This window comes from Balaenoptera borealis, assembly GCF_965194805.1.
Source record: "Balaenoptera borealis genome assembly, chromosome: X".
Classification (NCBI taxonomy): domain Eukaryota; kingdom Metazoa; phylum Chordata; class Mammalia; order Artiodactyla; family Balaenopteridae; genus Balaenoptera; species Balaenoptera borealis.
This window is the reverse complement of record NC_138881.1, coordinates 5,893,745-5,910,228: the sequence shown is the minus strand read 5'-3', so window position 1 is coordinate 5,910,228 and position 16,484 is coordinate 5,893,745. Positions and strand designations below refer to the sequence as shown.

At 43.2% G+C, this 16,484-nt stretch overlaps 2 protein-coding genes across 8 annotated transcripts in view; one reads left to right on the top strand and one right to left on the bottom strand.

Moving 5' to 3' along the window:
- The window catches only part of LOC309619949 (uncharacterized protein), a 552,071-nt gene that overhangs the window by 515,496 nt on the left and 20,091 nt on the right, over positions 1-16,484 (bottom strand). The window contains exon 3 of one of the 7 annotated variants that reach the window (XR_014239284.1): positions 4,471-14,785. The exons of the other annotated variants lie outside the window; for them this stretch is intronic. The gene's annotated coding sequence lies outside the window, so the exon portion shown is untranslated. Of the gene's footprint in view, positions 1-4,470; positions 14,786-16,484 lie in introns of those variants that run through there. 7 annotated transcript variants of the gene reach the window in all.
- Positions 297-16,484, top strand: part of PNPLA4 (patatin like domain 4, phospholipase and triacylglycerol lipase) — a 151,176-nt gene continuing 134,988 nt past the window's right edge. Inside the window, exon 1 of the mRNA XM_082375879.1 lies at positions 297-301. The gene's annotated coding sequence lies outside the window, so the exon portion shown is untranslated. The remainder of the gene's footprint in view (positions 302-16,484) is intronic.

Sequence of the window (16,484 nt, the reverse complement as noted above, 5' to 3'; positions counted from 1 at the left end):
GGCTACTCTTCGTTGCGGTGCGCAGGCTTCTCACTGCAGTGGCTTCTCTTGTTGCGGAGCATGGGCTCTAGGTGCGCGGGCTTCAGTAGTTGTGGCTCGAGGGCTCTAGAGCGCAGGCTCAGTAGTTGCGGCGCAAGGGCTTAGTTGCTCCACGGCATGTGGGATCTTCCCGGACCAGGGCTTGAACTCGTGTCCCCTTCAGTAGCAGGCAGATTCTTAACCACTGTACCATCAGGGAAGTCCGCTGCAACGTTTTTATTTCCATAAACGTTATGCTTCCACCATCACATGGCCTGCATTGGTACGGCTCTGTAGTCATCTCCATCAAAGCCACCTCTAGCAAGTGCAGTATCTGTCTCCCGACTTGCCCCCTTCACTTCACTTGGGTCACAAAGCTTCTAACTCAGATACCATGTGAAGCTACACAGTGCTATTCTAACTGGCCTTATTGATTTGCAGGCACTATAATTTCACTCTGTGGAACACGTGCCTTCTTGGATTGGCCATGGCCTCTTTCTTGCTTGTCACTGAGCAAAATCTCAAAGTCACTTAGTTCTTAGACTAGCTTGGCAAGTAATTCCAGTCCCACTTTCCTCTGACTCTAACTTGTACAGGATTTAGCAATGTTCTCTAGCTGGCAGGTTAATTGATGATGGAGTTATTAAATTTATACTTTCAACCCCTCCAGGAAATTCATTACATCCCACTGAACTTTGCCTCTGCTCCTTTTAGCTTTTATGATGCACCCAGGAAAGATAGTTCTAATTTATTATGCATTGCAATATCAAAAAATTTTGGATCTAGAAATATAGTATACTGGAAGTACAAAATCCTCGAATCTTCTTCTTAAAGACCTCCTTGTCTCATTTATCAAATTATCAATTGATAAAAGTTCAAGTGAATACAAGTACGACTAAAATTACATAAATGCATCACATAGGCACTCTCCTCACTATGCATTTATGTCATGCCTTGTATTCCACTTACTTATTTATCTATTTCTTCCTCAGTACTAACAGTAAGAGCCGTTTCTACACTCCAAATTGGATCTGGGAAAATCTCCAGTGGGAGGAGATGTAAAGCACTGGTGGAGTTGGTAGAGCTGAATTCTGAAACGTACCCACTGGTGGTGGTGGAGTTGTGGAGATGTTCAGTGCATCTTCTTGGTTTCCATATTTGCTCCTCGTGCACTTTGGATGCTCCTAAGATATTTCTTAAGTTATATTTGAAACAGGTTAGTTATCAGCTTTCAACATAGCGTCAGTGTAAGCAGCAAGTAACACTACAATCAGCAGTGCGTATTATGTTCTGATCATTAGAATGTTCTCATTATTCTGCATGCCTTAGCCCTGGCCACCAAGAAATGTACCATCAGACATTCTGATCTTACCCTCCATCTACCTCATCCACCTTCACATGCACATACGTGCACCGTTTTGGATTGATAACCTTTTCAGAAGCTTATATTAGTTAACCACCTCTAACAAGTTACTTATCCACTTGCAAAGTAAAGGGAGAGAAGTACAAGAGGAAGGGAAAGGCTTGTATTCTGCGTGTCTACTACCCACCTAACCTGTTAGGTATTTTACACACGGTTTCTGTCATTAGCTCACATTTATGGCTTAACAGTCAAGAGTTATGAAAAATAAAACACATAAATTCTGCATAATTAAATGTGATTCCTGAGTGAAACATGCTTTATCTTCTGAAACTGGCAGCCCAGCTTTGTTCCAGGGATGGACTCCAGTTGTGATTTGCAGGATATATGCTTTCTGGCTGATCGAAAAGCTTGGAGATCAGCCGGGCGGCAAATCTGAAAACAAACCAACAGTGGGTATTTGCCAGTGACTTCTTGGAAGGCAAACATCACAGCCCTGAGCTTAATTCGGACACCACAGGCTTAAGTAAAAGTTCTGCCAAAACTAGAGTCAAGCAGAGAATCACAGCGTTGGCAGGAAAACCCAAAGGAATCATTTCCAGGAAGAACAAATTCTAAGGTGGTCCAGGATGGCTGGCAATGCTTTTTCCTGTTTTTGAGACAACGTCTTTATTTTTAATCTGATGGGTGTAAACTCCTGGCCAGGAGAATCTGTGTGATGTTAGAGCAATCCAGCCCTCTCACAGGATTTCTAATTCTCCCACCATGTCTCTGAGCACGTACCAGCAATACGACACGCTTTTCTTTCTCCCTCCCTTCCTTCCCTTCCCTTTCCTTTCTTCCTTCCTTCCTTCCTTCCTTCCTTCCTTCCTTCCTTCCTTCCTTCCTCCCTCCCTCCCTTCCTTCCTCCCTCCCTCCTTCCCTTCCTTCCTTCCTTCTTCTTCTTTTTTGGCCGCACTGCCGCATGCGGGACTTCCCCGACCAGGGATCGAACCCGCACCCCCTGCAGTGGAAGCGCGGAGTCTTAACCACTGGACCGCCAGGGAAGTCTCACAACATGTTTTTCTTTTCCATCCTTTCTGAGAAGCCATTGAGAATACTGAATGGTTTAGGAGGAACATTCTCATCCAGATGATATTTCTACTTTATTTTCCCTTTAAGTTTTGTGGCTGAAGACACCAGGTCTACTCATTGGCTTATGGTTCCCCAGTAACCTACAGCGTTACTAGCACGGAGTGGATTCTCTCTGCATGTGCATCATTAATTAACCAAGGTTTGTGTTAGGACAAGCTATCATCAAGGAATCAAGACTGCATCTAGAAATGGGGATCCGATACAGAATGAAGGCACAGAGGCTGACCAGAGAGGAGAAGGAAGCAGCGAGGCCATCATTCCTCTCTCCCCCTCACCTCAGTCCCTCGTAAGACACAGGCAGCGGCGGAGAGAATACAGGCCAGGTATGTGCAGATTATCCCTGTCATTTCTCCCTGGGTCTTCTAATAACCCACATTTTATCCAGGAAAAAAAAGACATATCATGTGGGACAATTTCAGCTCTAAGTCAGTAAGTCTTAACTCCAAAGTGCTTTTATAACGAGGGAAATTATTATTTCATATAACAGGAAATGGAACTGTGGCAGTTCCAAGACTCCCTTCGCCCTTCAGGGCACAGGAGAAGCTACTGCACTTCTCCAGGCCTCACGAAGACTGGCTTACATCCAGGAGAAGACAGTGTACTGCTTTCTAGTAGTCTTCTGCGTTCCCAGAAGTCGCTCTTTGATCTCTTACTGAGTTCTGCTTCCAAGCACCCTCACATGTCATCGGGACGGTGGATGAACCTGGAACATGCCTGCCCTGGCAACATTCCCACCGGGGCGCTGTAGGCTTCCTCCCTTTGTTACGACCGAGCGTGACCTCAGTGGCCACGCCAGCCACTTTTGGGATCTGGCTCTTAAAGCTGTCTCAGTCCCTCCCTCCCTATCCTATTCCAACCCCACCCCTGCCTACAGTCCACCAGACAGTTATCTGTGTGTAGCAAACGTTGGCCCTGTTTTGAGGTTTCCTGTCCTGTCTCTGGTGTTCCTACCGCCCCAAATAAATCAGCTCATTCAAGTGAAATCGAGGTGGGTAGAGAGGACAAAACTTTACCAAGCTTCACCAGAAAGTTCCATTGTATTCTCATTTTGAGCCCTATCAAAATTCCAGTTATATATTACTTTCTAGATATTCTGCACACTACAGACACTCATTCAATGTTGCCTACCTTGTGTCTTTCTAAAACAGAATCCTTCCCTAAATATCACTTTGTGAGTTTCAAAAGAGCTATTCAATGATTTTTTTAGGAAACAGCTCAGAAAGTTGGGATAAGAAAAGCCAACTGAATGCTAAATTGACTGCAATGTCTTTTTATTATTCAAGGACAAATTTAATCATTTTTTAAAAGAGTTCTAATCTTCATTATCTATTAAACCTATGAAAGCCTTAAACATTATTGTCTTGCTATCAAATGGCATGTACAGGAAAAGAAATTACACTTAGTTTTACTACTCAAGGAATTAGAATTACTATTCAAGTAATAGAATTGCTATTACTATTCATATTAATTTCTTATGAATAAAGTTCTAAAAGAAAAATGTATATATATATTGCTATTTAAAGCAAGGACCATATACTTTTATGACATCTCTAAATTCACACTGAACTCTGCAGCTGGCTACATTCTTTTACACACACTAGCTCTCTGTGAGGCTCTTGCAGTAACACAATGGAAGCATTGCTATTAGCGGTACCTTTTTATGGATGATTTAGCTGAAAGTCCTGTGTGACAATGAACTGACTGAGGATGAAGAGTCTGAAGGTCAACCCAGAACCCAAGACTTCTAATTCAAAATCTCATGCCCTTTCACATAGTATTTTTAAATTAATTTTTAAAGAATTTCTCTTGTGCAAAATATGTGAAAGCAAATTATCTCTGTCATTGGAAATACTGTTTTGTAACTTTCAGGCTCATAAAAAGTCTATTTGGACGAACGATAAAGTATGATGGCTAGTTCACTTACATTCTAATGTTCAAAGTACAATGATGTAACGTAATCATTTTGCATTTGATTTTATTTCCAATCTACTTTACAACCAGTTACCAGTTTTTCCATCCTTGCTATCTGGGTCTTTAAAATCTAGGCTGATATCACCATGTTTGCGTAACTAAAGATACACACGTGAGGCAAGAGAGAGAAAGGTGAGATAGGGAGGTTGTCAGGATAGTATTGTGTGTCCCCTGAGGATAAAACATCCAGCTGACAGAGAACGGCTATTCTGCTATTTCAGGATCCACCACGTTTTTTGTGTTGCCCCAGTGGGACTGGTGGACATAGCATGTTCTCGCATGACCCATGTGAGAAAGCAGATTGCAGATCCTATTTTGAAGTTTTATCTCAATAGAATGGCCAGGGCCTGAAGGCAAAGGAATGAAACGAAGGAGCTTGTTTTAAATTCCATTCTAGCATCACGCTTGAGGATCTGTCATAATGTCATGGAATCCATAACCAGAGACTCGAAAGTCCCTGCGCACCAACGCTGGAAACGGCTGCGGCCCTTCCCCTGCAGCGTGCCCTCACTCGCGCCACCTGTTACTCTTGAGTGCTGCTTCTGAAGCATCACGCACAGGGGATCTTCATGTTGCATTTAGGCACACTGATCTGTTCCTCTTGACGCTTCCTGGCTGGCTCTTATAGTAGCTTTCAACCAGCCCATCTTTCTTGGACTAGAGTGTATTTGCAATGCCAAGTTCCACTGGTGAGCTGGAATACCCAGTTCGGACTTTTGGACACTGCATTAAGAATCCTGACCCCAAGAAAGACGGCAAAGAATCCACAAAAAGTCATGAAAATACAGACTTTGTTCATTTATCAGAGCATTATTCTGACACGTGCCCTGATCTTCTTTGGTCATAAAAATTATGAAGAAATGAAGCAGTGGTACCTGCATGGACAGTAGGAATTCAGGCTCCAGGTTACCCTACGTGAGGCCATTTCCAAAATGAAGCTAGCTCCTCAGCCTGGCCCAGTTTGTTCCCATCTCTCCGCCTTTGCCCTGAATGCCAGACACTAAGATCCACGACTGCCTCGCAGCTAAACCCATGAATAGTGTCACTGAAAGGGACACAGAACCTCACTTCTCTCAATGTCTGTCCTTCGTCGGCCATCAAATGCCACGTTGTGTGCATTCCACATCCTGAGAGCACGCAAATCTTTCTTTTCTTTTCATTTCCACCCAGGTCATCCCATGAGCATTTTGAAAAGTGTTTTTCTCAGTGAATACACAGTTTTCTTTTTCTTTTTTTTTTTTTTGGATAACAAGAAAGTTTAGAAACTGCTGAGCCACGGGCCCACTTATAGCTAAGCCCTCCTGTTGACCTGTGCTTTAATTTCTGCTTTCCAACTCAGTCCCCTATTGGTAATAGGCTGTACACCCAAATTCCAGGCTGGTTGGTTTGGACAATGACCCACAGGGACTGTTCCTGCTAAGCATTTCCCTCCGTCTCACAGATGGACTCAGTTTCTGCTTTCTCTTGCCTCAATCTTTATGGATTCCCCTAACCTTCAATGGCAACTACTGAAGCTATCAAAAACCTCTTGTTCCCCATGGCCCTACATCCTAGGTTTATACTCTGTCCTGTCCTAGAGTCAGCTAGAAATGGGTGTGATGATGGGGACTCCTCTGGCCTTCTGCCCTTCAGCTCTTCCTCACCTCTACACAGATCCCACTGTCAGCTATATTAGTTATGTTGCAGCCTAGCTATGCATTTCTATTACTCATGTATGTACGTATACACACACGTAAGTATGATAGATATGTATGTATGTGGGTGTGTACACGTGCAGACATATATAGCTATGTATATATTTGTGTGGGTGTGTATGTGTGTATGTATGTATATTTCCCACCTCATTGCTGGGGAGCAAATAAATTTTTAAAGTTGTCTACTTTATTAAGTGCCCTTAGAGAAGGATTAGATAAACAGATATGGTTCGAAATGAGAGAAAAAAATGTCATCAGTGAACTGGTAAACTCTAGAACCACTGCTCTTTCCAGTCAACTATCAATATTTCAAATGCCCCTATTTTTGCAATATCACTTTATTTTCCAAACAAACATCTACAAAGATCTGTTGATTTTATTTTCAAAACAAATGTTATGAAAGACCTAAACACAAGAAACTGACTCACAAGGACACAAGGACAGGTGTCCTATCAAACAGACACGAAAACCTTGTTAAGGAGAAAAATACAAATAGACGATGCTATACATGATTGTTTTTTATGAGTTTCAGAAACACTTAGGAAAAAAGTGGGAACCGGGCTTCCCTGGTGGCGCAGTGGTTGAGAATCTGCCTGCCAATGCAGGGGACACGGGTTCGAGCCCTGGTCTGGGAAGATCCCACATGCCGCGGAGCAGCTGGGCCCGTGAGCCACAATTACTGAGCCTGCGCATCTGGAGCCTGTGCTCCGCAACACGAGAGGCCGTAACAGTGAGAGGCCCGCGCACCGTGATGAAGAGTGGCCCCCGCTTGCCGCAACTAGAGAAAGCCCTCGCACAGAAACGAAGACCCAACACAGCCAAAAATAAATAAATAAATAATTAAAAATAAATAATTAAAAAAAAAAAGTGGGAACCAATGTTGAGTTGTCAACCAACGTCACCAGAGTCAGACATTCCACAGAATTCCCACGTGGCTGTGCATGCGTGGCGCAAGGAGATTTGGGATCAAATAACCATGAGACGCATGTGAAAACGTGTTAGAGCACGCTTGTTGCAGAGAAGTTAAACAAAGGGGGGGAAAGCCATTTGCAGGAAAAACAAAGGTGGAAACATGGCAAAGCAGTGTTCTCATCAAAGAAGAGAACAGTAAATAAATTACAAAGCAGCGGCAAGGTGGAGGAACAGAAAAAAGGCCCCACAGAAAACAGCATTTCCTTGGAAAGAATTCACTATCTTGAAGGAAATTAAATAGAGGTCTTTTACTTTTAGACCGAAGAATATTTCATATGGAAATGTCAGTTGCAACACAGATAGGAAAAAGGAAAGAAGGTGAATTAGTGTGCCTGCTGTCAGCAACACTTTTCCCTCTGCAGAATTTTTTATTTATATTAAGTACTAAGCTTGTCAACAGTAACAAGATAAGGAGCCAGAATAAATTACTTGGACCCAACAGTTCAGAACAGAGCCGAGGGCGCAGCTAGGTCATGTGTTGGTATGAATCCCACATAAAGATTTGGGGAAGACGTCCACCCATGAAGACTGAGTTTGATTTTTATTTTTTCCACCAGGGCCCCCACACTACTCTCCAAATGCTGCTAAATGGTGAAATGTATCATAGGCATGCGTTAAATTCTCCTGCACAGGCTTTGGGTGGCACGCTGGCTATGTTCCTCCCTGCAAAAGGAAGCCAGCTCTGTCCACCTGAAGGGCTGAGAGGACCACGTGAAGCACTGAGCAGAAAGCAGCAGGAACGCTTTCTGAGATGGGGAGGTGGCCCGTAAATGTGAGCTGCCTTCCCGTTTACCTTTCAGCTTTCTTCTGTAAAGGAAAATGTATTTGACTAAAATTCCTACAGTCCCCTGCTGTAGGGAGCATCTTGGTGAACTACAGAGCAAAAACCTCAGGTCCAGGTGAGCACAGGTCACAAGAAGACATCACCTGGGAAAGACAAGCAGGAGGAGGAGGAGGAGAAGAAGCGGGGGGAGGAGACGGAAAGATGAAGTAGAAGAGAAAGAGGAAATAAGAATATAATAATAATAATAATAAGCAGCTGAAGTATATATATTGGAAAATGCAGTGAAGTAAGTTTGAGTAACTAGATATTATTAAACCCTTATGTTTTTATACCACTTCATGTTTATAAATCATCTTGTAAAATTATGAGATGAGATCAAAAATTATGATATATTTTACAAATGAGGGAACTGTACCTCGGAGGGACACGCCCAGGTCGTACACCAGATGGAAGGCAAAACTGAGATGTCCACTGCAGTCTCAGGAAAGCTAACCTAGTGTGTTTCCACAACGTCATGTCCCTCAGGAATTGGTGAAAGGAGAACTCTCCACGGCCCTCTAAAATATCTGCTTTTTTAAGGAGCTATATAACCCCATTCTAATGAAACTCTACCAACACACACCTAAAGAAAATTACCAGCTCCCTCATTACGGTTTGGGTGAAAGTCACTAATTCATTGACACATAAAAATGGGAAGGTTTTTCTAAAAATAAGTAATTCAATTCTTGAGGCAAAAATTATTGATGTTGATGTTTGTACTTATTGTTCATGAAAGAAGGTCACTTCTTTTCCAGCACAAGGTAGCCCAAGGCTGGATAAGTAGTCAAGTCTTTCAAGTGTATCTGCAGTTGGAAGGACCTTTCAGGAACTGCTTCCTGGCCAGGACGGGCTAGGCAGCTCGCATGGTTTGGACACAAAGAGGAACGAGATGAAATCCAAACTCGGTTTGTAAATAAACAGTGATATACATAAATACGGTTATGTAAATAAGCAGTGATGAGCCAGTGGGTAAATGTAATAATAGTGGATCAAGAAGACAGGAAGGAGGGAGCATCTCTGTCTGCCTCGACTAGGAAGGACACAATTTGAGATGCCAGCCCAAAGGAAGGGAGTCTTAGCTGGTCCAAAGAACCGGTGGGGAGATTCCAAACAATCAAGACAGAGGAGGGAGGACCTGCTCAGTGAAGTCAACAGTTTGTGCAAAGGCAGAAGCACAACAAAACTCGTGATCCTTGAAAACTGAGCATGTAAGCTGATTAGGCACTTGACACATGGGTGGGCGCCAGTGAAGAAAGACCGTGATGCAGAATCATGGAGCGGGGCAAAAAGAGGGATCCTTCTTATACGTGCCCATCAATGGCTATCCTTGTATTACCGGTAGCTATTATTTACTACTACCTTTTAATTATTTTTATTTAAATTAAAATTTTTATTTATTTTTAAATTTCTATTTCTAATCTGTAATTTGAAGATCAGAGATCAACACTTAAAAAGAGGAAGGAAGAAGGAGAGATGGAAAGAGGAGGGGGAGAGATAGAGAGAGAGAGAGAATGAGAATAACAGATCTTCTATTAACTCCAGATGCTGAATACACAGTTACTAGAGCTTATTGATGGACTAACACAGGGCATATCACCATCACTGAAAAAAAACTATACCAAGCGGAAAAAGACAGGTGTTTCAAGGTTCTTCTATCTTCCTGGGAATACAGGAGACCACACACAATAAGGTCTCATGGCCAAGCCAGTAAAACCATGCCACAGGGCAAAAGCATCCCCAAGAAGCATCCCCAAGAACGCACAGGGCAAAGACAGGTGCCTAGGTAGACACCGATGGAAAAGTAGGACACGTGGAATTTGATGAAGGGTGAGGTCGGAGGCCAGGGTCTGTACACAAGGAAGATCGTATCAACAAAAGCTGTGAAGGCAAGTCGCCTATAAGATATGCACCATCTATACCAGAAGTGATGAGATGACTTGATCACTTTTAAGAGAGTGGAGAAGATGCAGTAGAGAGACACTCTTAGATGCCATGACATTTTGATGATGTGACATTAAGAACTAGCGTCAACCAGGGCTGGGGGAGCAAAGTGGCAGGAAATGTTCACATGGATAACTTGAGCAAGTATTTATTACACCAGTAAGTACCAAGGTCTCAGCACTGGGGGTGGTCTTGGAGATACACAGATGAAGGAAACGTGATCTGGTCTATACGGAACTCAGAGTGTCACAGAGCCACACCAGAAAGAAACCACAACTCGACGCATGAAGCCACAGAAGAGAGCTCAGAGCGATGAAGCTAGCTTAGCAGGCGACGGCAGAGGAAGCGTTACGTGTGATGGGTGAGGTTTGTAGCGGGCGCCTAGGGTGAGGAGGGAACAAAACAGGCAGAGGAGGGGGAAGCAGGCGGTACAACCGAGGGAACCACGTGTGCGAATAAGGCCTGAACGGGAGAACACGGATGGTGGAACAGGAGCAAACAGCTCTGAAACTGAGCGCACACACACAGAAGCACGGAACGCTGCTGCAAACAGGGCCGGGGTCTGAGACGGCTTAGACCCCACTAGACCTGGCAGAAAGCCAGTGACGGAAGCAAAGTGCTCAGGTCAGAGGCATCGTGGTGATTAAAAGTGCGGGATTTGGGATCATACAGCTCTTTGGTCCAGGCTGGTCCAATTCTCAGCCGTATAACCTTGGGAAAGTTACTGAACGCTGGTAAACTTTAGGTTCCTGATCTCAAAAGGGGTACAATAACTGCCCACCTCCTGTCCAGGTTGTTGGGCAGAACACATGACACTGTGATGTCTAGTGTTGAGTGCAATATCTAGCTCATAGTGGATACTTAGTAAACTGTTTCTAAAATTATTAAAACGCCACACATTTGCACAGAAAGATGGAAATATGGGTTCCTGTGGATTCTGGAGTAGAAATTCATGTTGAGGTGCCTGGCAGGGTGTAGCATCCAGGGAGACCCGTGCCAGGACACAGAAAGGCACTGACTCAGATGGTTTCAAAGCAACCCCAGGGAAAGGCAAGGCATGCAGCCTGGAAGGTACCGGCAGGAAGCATTTTTCTGGATCTAGGACACACAGGTAGATTCATAAAATAACCCAAACACGGGCCTAGAGCCAGAACGTCTGCAAAGAAACTATGCAGTAAATCAAGAGAGAGAACACAGGGTATTTTTAATTTTACAAGAACCAGAGGATTAAACTGCATTTAAAGATAATCAATTAAGGCTCCAACCTCTTAAAATCATCCGACATTCTACACCAAATTGTGACTACTCTACTAGTTTTGTTTTTGTTTTTGTTGACTGTTTTTTTGAGAGCAGTTTTAGGTTCACAGTAAACCTGAGAGGAAGGTACAGCGATTTCATATGTACATTTGGGCCCTGCAGATGTATAGTCTCCTCCATTATCAACCAGAGAGGTGACTGATTTCAATCGATGAACCTACACTGACACGGCATTATCACCCAAATCCATAGTACATTAGGGTTTACTCTTGGTGTTGTATATCCTGTGGGTTTGGACAAGTATCCATCATTATAGTATCATTAGGAGTATTTTCACTGCCCTAAATTTCCTCTGTGCTCTGTTTATTCATCCCTCCCGCTTCACCTCCCCAGCCCCAACCCTTGGCAACCAGTGATCGTTTTACTGTAGCCACAGTTTTTCCTTTTCCAGAATGTCCCCTAGGTGGAATCATACAGTGTGTAGCCTTTTCAGATGGGCTTCTTTCACTTAGTGACATGCATTTAAGGTTCTTCCATGTTTCTTCATGTTTGATAGCTCATCTCTTTTTGGCACTGAATAACATTCCACTGCCTGGATACACCACAGTCTGTGTATCCTTTCACCTACTGAAGGGCATCTTGGTTGCATCCGAGTTTTGGCAATTATGAGTACAGCTGCTACAAAGACCCATGTGCAGGTTTTTGTGTGGATGTCTACCTTGGGATAGACACAAGGAGCACACTTGCTGGACTGTACGATGAGAGTATGTTGTTGCGTAAGAAACCACCAAACTGTCTTCTGAACTGGCTGCACCATTCTGCATTCCCACCAGCAATGGAGGAGAGTTCCTGTTGCTCCACTTCCTCATCGACATTTGGTGCTGTCAGTGTTTTGGATTCCCACCATGTTAACGTTGTGTAGTGCTATCTCATTACTGTTTGAATTTGCATTTCCCTGATGACATATGCTTGTCTGCCATCTGTACTCTATGAGTTTCAACTGACAGAGATTCCTTGAAGTGTAACAGAAATACCTGGATAGATATGAAAGAGAAGCTGTGTGTACAGTCACAACATTTTGCTCTCCTTATGACTTTTGAGTTTAATGGGATTTGCAAGCAGGTGGACCTTCTGCCCAGAGAAGGACAGCAATAAACTCAGACACCAGGCCAGAGAGGGGCTGCAGCACCTGCACGGAGTGTGGGCAGCACCCTGATTTGCAGAGGCTATGACTGCTTCTGGACAGTTTGGACAAGGACAAACCAACAGCCCTAGTGAGTCACCAAATACTGCAACAACTTTTATTCGGCTCTATCTGAAATCCTGAACTTAGCAGAACACACAGGTCTATGAAACACAAAAGAATATTCACTATTATTGTGAGGAACAAGTTGCCCAGAAACAGTAAGCCACATCTCTACTAGAATCTTATTAAAAGGCCAAAGAAACAAATTCTTGGGTCTTGCGGTCACTGCAGACTCCCTGTCAAGCCACTTAAAAAATGGATTCTAACGAGTTCTCCACTGTAGAAAGGTATGCGCTTTTGCTATCGCCAGAGCAGCAGGCAGCTATGCTTCTTGAAATTGATTTAGTATACTTATTTCCTCATTACTTTGAAATCTGAAATTGATCATATCAGGGATAGGAGAGTGTAAATTTTATTGAAAAAAAGTTTTATTCCTGGAAGTGTAACTCAATTGCTTGTGCAAAAGCCAAAATGTGACTTTTTAGAAAAATCATCTCAGAAATGTCTATTTGGAAAATTAGAACTGGATGTCAGAGCCACCTACTCCTAAAATACAGCTTTTTTTTTAGATTAAAAAATATGAAGAACCACCAAAATATAAAAATAATGGAACAAACAATATTCAGATGAAATGTATTAGACAAATATTCTTTCACTGCAGCTTATGCATAACATATTCTTTTTTTAATATTTATTTCATTTATTATTATTATTATTATTATTATTATTATTATTATTATTTGGGCTGCATCGGGTCTCAGTTGCGGCACGCAGGATCTTCGCTGCGGCATGCAGGATCTTTCATGATGGCGCCCGGGCTCTTCGTTATGGCGCGTGGGCTTCTCTCTAGTTGTGGCGTGCAGGTTTTCTCTCTCTAGTTGTGGTGCGCAGACTCCAGAGCACGTGGGCTCAGTAGGTGTGATACGTGGGCTTAGCTGCCCTGTGGCATGCGGGACCTTAGTTCCCCAGCCAGGGATCGAACCCGTGTCCCCTGCATTGGAAGGCGGATTCTTTACCACTGCACCACCAGCGAAGTCCCACGCATAACATATTCTTGTTTTTTTTGTTTGTTTGTTTTTTTGTTTTTAACATACTCTTGTTAAAAAATCACATTGCTTGTCCAAGGTTATCATATTTTAAAGTCTCTCCTGTTTTTCGAGAAACAGAAATATATAATCACCATTACGCAAGTCATATTAAAAATTCACTGCTTGTGGTAAATTGTGAAGTGGGTTATTTGGAAGATTTCCTTTCAAGGGGATAGTGGAGGATGGTAGATAATCAAGCCCCGCCCCTTCAAGCAGAAAGACAGAGAAAAGACCTCTGAAGAAAGGCCAGGTGCGGTGGTCAACCCTGCCACCAAGCCCAGGGCTAACTTCAGGGAAATTTTCTGCTACCATCTGGTTTTGGGACAGCAACATAGTTCCAAATCCCTATTCGTTTTCTTAAAATGTTGATGGCTTGGATGTCAGAGGGCTAGCTGTGTGTGGGGTTCCCAGGAGTCCGAAGTTGCCAGTTGGTTCTTACATCATATGCTGGTTTGAGATCCAAAGGAAGAGCTTCATTAATCTTGTAAACAGGTAGAAGCACAGAGCAAAATACCTCAGTGATGTATAGATGATAACAAGATTAAAGGCACTGATTTACCCTTGGAGAAAAATAACCAAAGTGGTCTGTAAACACTATGAATTGTAAAAGTGTAGAACCTGGCATGGTTATAAAACTTCCCTAGTCCCACGATAACTGCATAACTTTATCAACCTGTGCATTAACCTGGTACATCGACAACACTGCTTTTGATTAGTAAGCAAAGCTGGTGTCTTGGGGCCATCTGATGCTTGATGGATAGGCACAACTCAACTCAGCCAGCTGGTTTATGCTCCCTTGAATGCACACAGGAACATCAGTAGCTGCTTGGTATTATAAAAAGCACCTCTCTGTTCAGGAGTCCAACTCCATATACAGCTTTTTTTTTTTTTTTTTTTGCCACGTAGGTGATGCAATGCTCAGAAACTGATACCTTTAGGTAAGAAAAACACATTGAAAGCCTAATGGACTCAGGAAGGCTCAGAGTTCTCTCATTTTGGGGGTGACAACTGAGCTGTCGCAGATGCGCATTCTAAGCAGGTGACAAGGGACTTAGCAATTAACGTTCATCGTTATGAGTGCAGTGATTTTCACCCAGGTAATGAGGCAGAATTTTCTAGGACTTCTTAAAATCGTTTCATCAGGTCATCCTTGGTTGGTCCCATAATCCCACTATTCCAGAAAGTGTATCATGAAGCTCTGGACATTTCCGTGTTGTAAGACATCCCGCACTGATCGGATTAACTCAGAATGTACCCTGATGAGCACGACTGCTCCAGCATCTGTAGTAGAGAGGCGTCAAAACATACTGATTAACTTGAGCAAAACCAGATTGTGATAAGCTCTCCCTACCTCCCTCGTTCTTCCAAGCAGGTAGAGTAGGGAGTCGATTCTCTCCAAATACTGAATGAGTTTAAGCTCCTTATTCAGAGGAAATGTCTGGTTTCCATGAGGTTTCATTCTGTATTTTCATTTCAGCATGAATATCGCAGCTTATTATGTGTCCTCTCCAAGTAAAACGGAGCAGGACCCTATGGTCCCTTCCCCACCATGTCCTCAGCCTGCCTTTTGTCTGTGGAAACAATTTAGCCAAAGAATAAGTTTAATCAGAGAAGTAAGAAAATGCAGAAGCAAAGGAAAACAGTCAAAGGAGACCAAATAATAATAATTTAGTCATTAGGCAAAGTCAAGGACCTTTTAGTTCCTCCTCAAGGGCTACAGATCATATTCTGAGCCACATCCTGTGAGCTGTCTTATAGATACTGAAAACCCCGCCAGGTAGAAGAAGTTAAGTCCATGATGACCAGACTGTAGCCATGACATATAAGCTGCCACAATTCCGAGAACTGGCCTCAAAGAAATGGAAACAAACCGACCCTGGAACTGGAGATTAACTGTACTTAAAACAGTCAAGAGGACACTGGTCAGACCACCGATGACCAATTTCAAGATGACGGTCAGAGCTGACCGTGCTGTTTCTACATGCAGCCCCCTCCCTCCGCCTATAAAAGCTCTTGCCCACTGATTGTCGGGGGGGCGGGGCAGAGTCAGCTTTTGGACAGAAGTCCACCCTCCTCCCCAGCTGCCAGCATCCAAAATAAAGCAAACTTTCCTTTCCATCAACCTGGCCTCTTTATTGGCTTCTGAGTGGTAAGCAGCCGGACCCCACTTTCGGTTACACAAGGACACAATTCTTGATTGATACTCAAGCTCCTTTTCGTTCTGTGGTCAGTTATTAATTCACTCCAGGTTCTCTGTATGTCCAATATGTGTTCATTTCTTTGCTAAGTGCTGGCGATGCAAAGACAAGCACGCCATGGTTTCTGCTCTCCAGTCTAGCACAAGAGAAAGACTTGCAAACAAGTAATTCCAGTACAATGTGCTATGAATCATGATAAAGGAATGTGTGTGGTGCACTCAGAATACAGAGTAGGGACAGCCAGCATGTCTTGGGAGAATCTGGAAAGAGAACTGGAAGCCACTAAATGTCTCTTTTAATTGACCCCCTTCCTCAGACAATGTCTGGGGAAATTTGCTAACCTTTCTTTTTCAAACTAGGTAATAATAACAGTATGAACTTCTTGGACTCTAAATCCTAACAATAGGAGTTATACTTTTCTTTTTTGAGTAACAGGGGCCCACTGTTTGCCAAGGAGCCATTTGGGACAGCCAAACACATTTCCAACATCAGGAGTGAGACCACTGCAATTTTGAAATCAAGGAAAGTGTCAGTATATTTTGCAAAGGGTTTTTCTGAGACTTGTAAATGAAGGAATCTCTAATACATCAAAATCAGTCTCTGACTTTCGCCTACAATATACGACAAACAAAACTGAGTGCTCCAGTCTCCTGGACGACCCACTGGCTCTTCAGGGTACCGTACGATCCCTGGAGTCCTCAAGGAGGTAAAGCCATCAATGCTGGGTAATAGGAACACCTACCGCCCTTGGTTTCACTCTGATGGATGTCAATGGAAACATT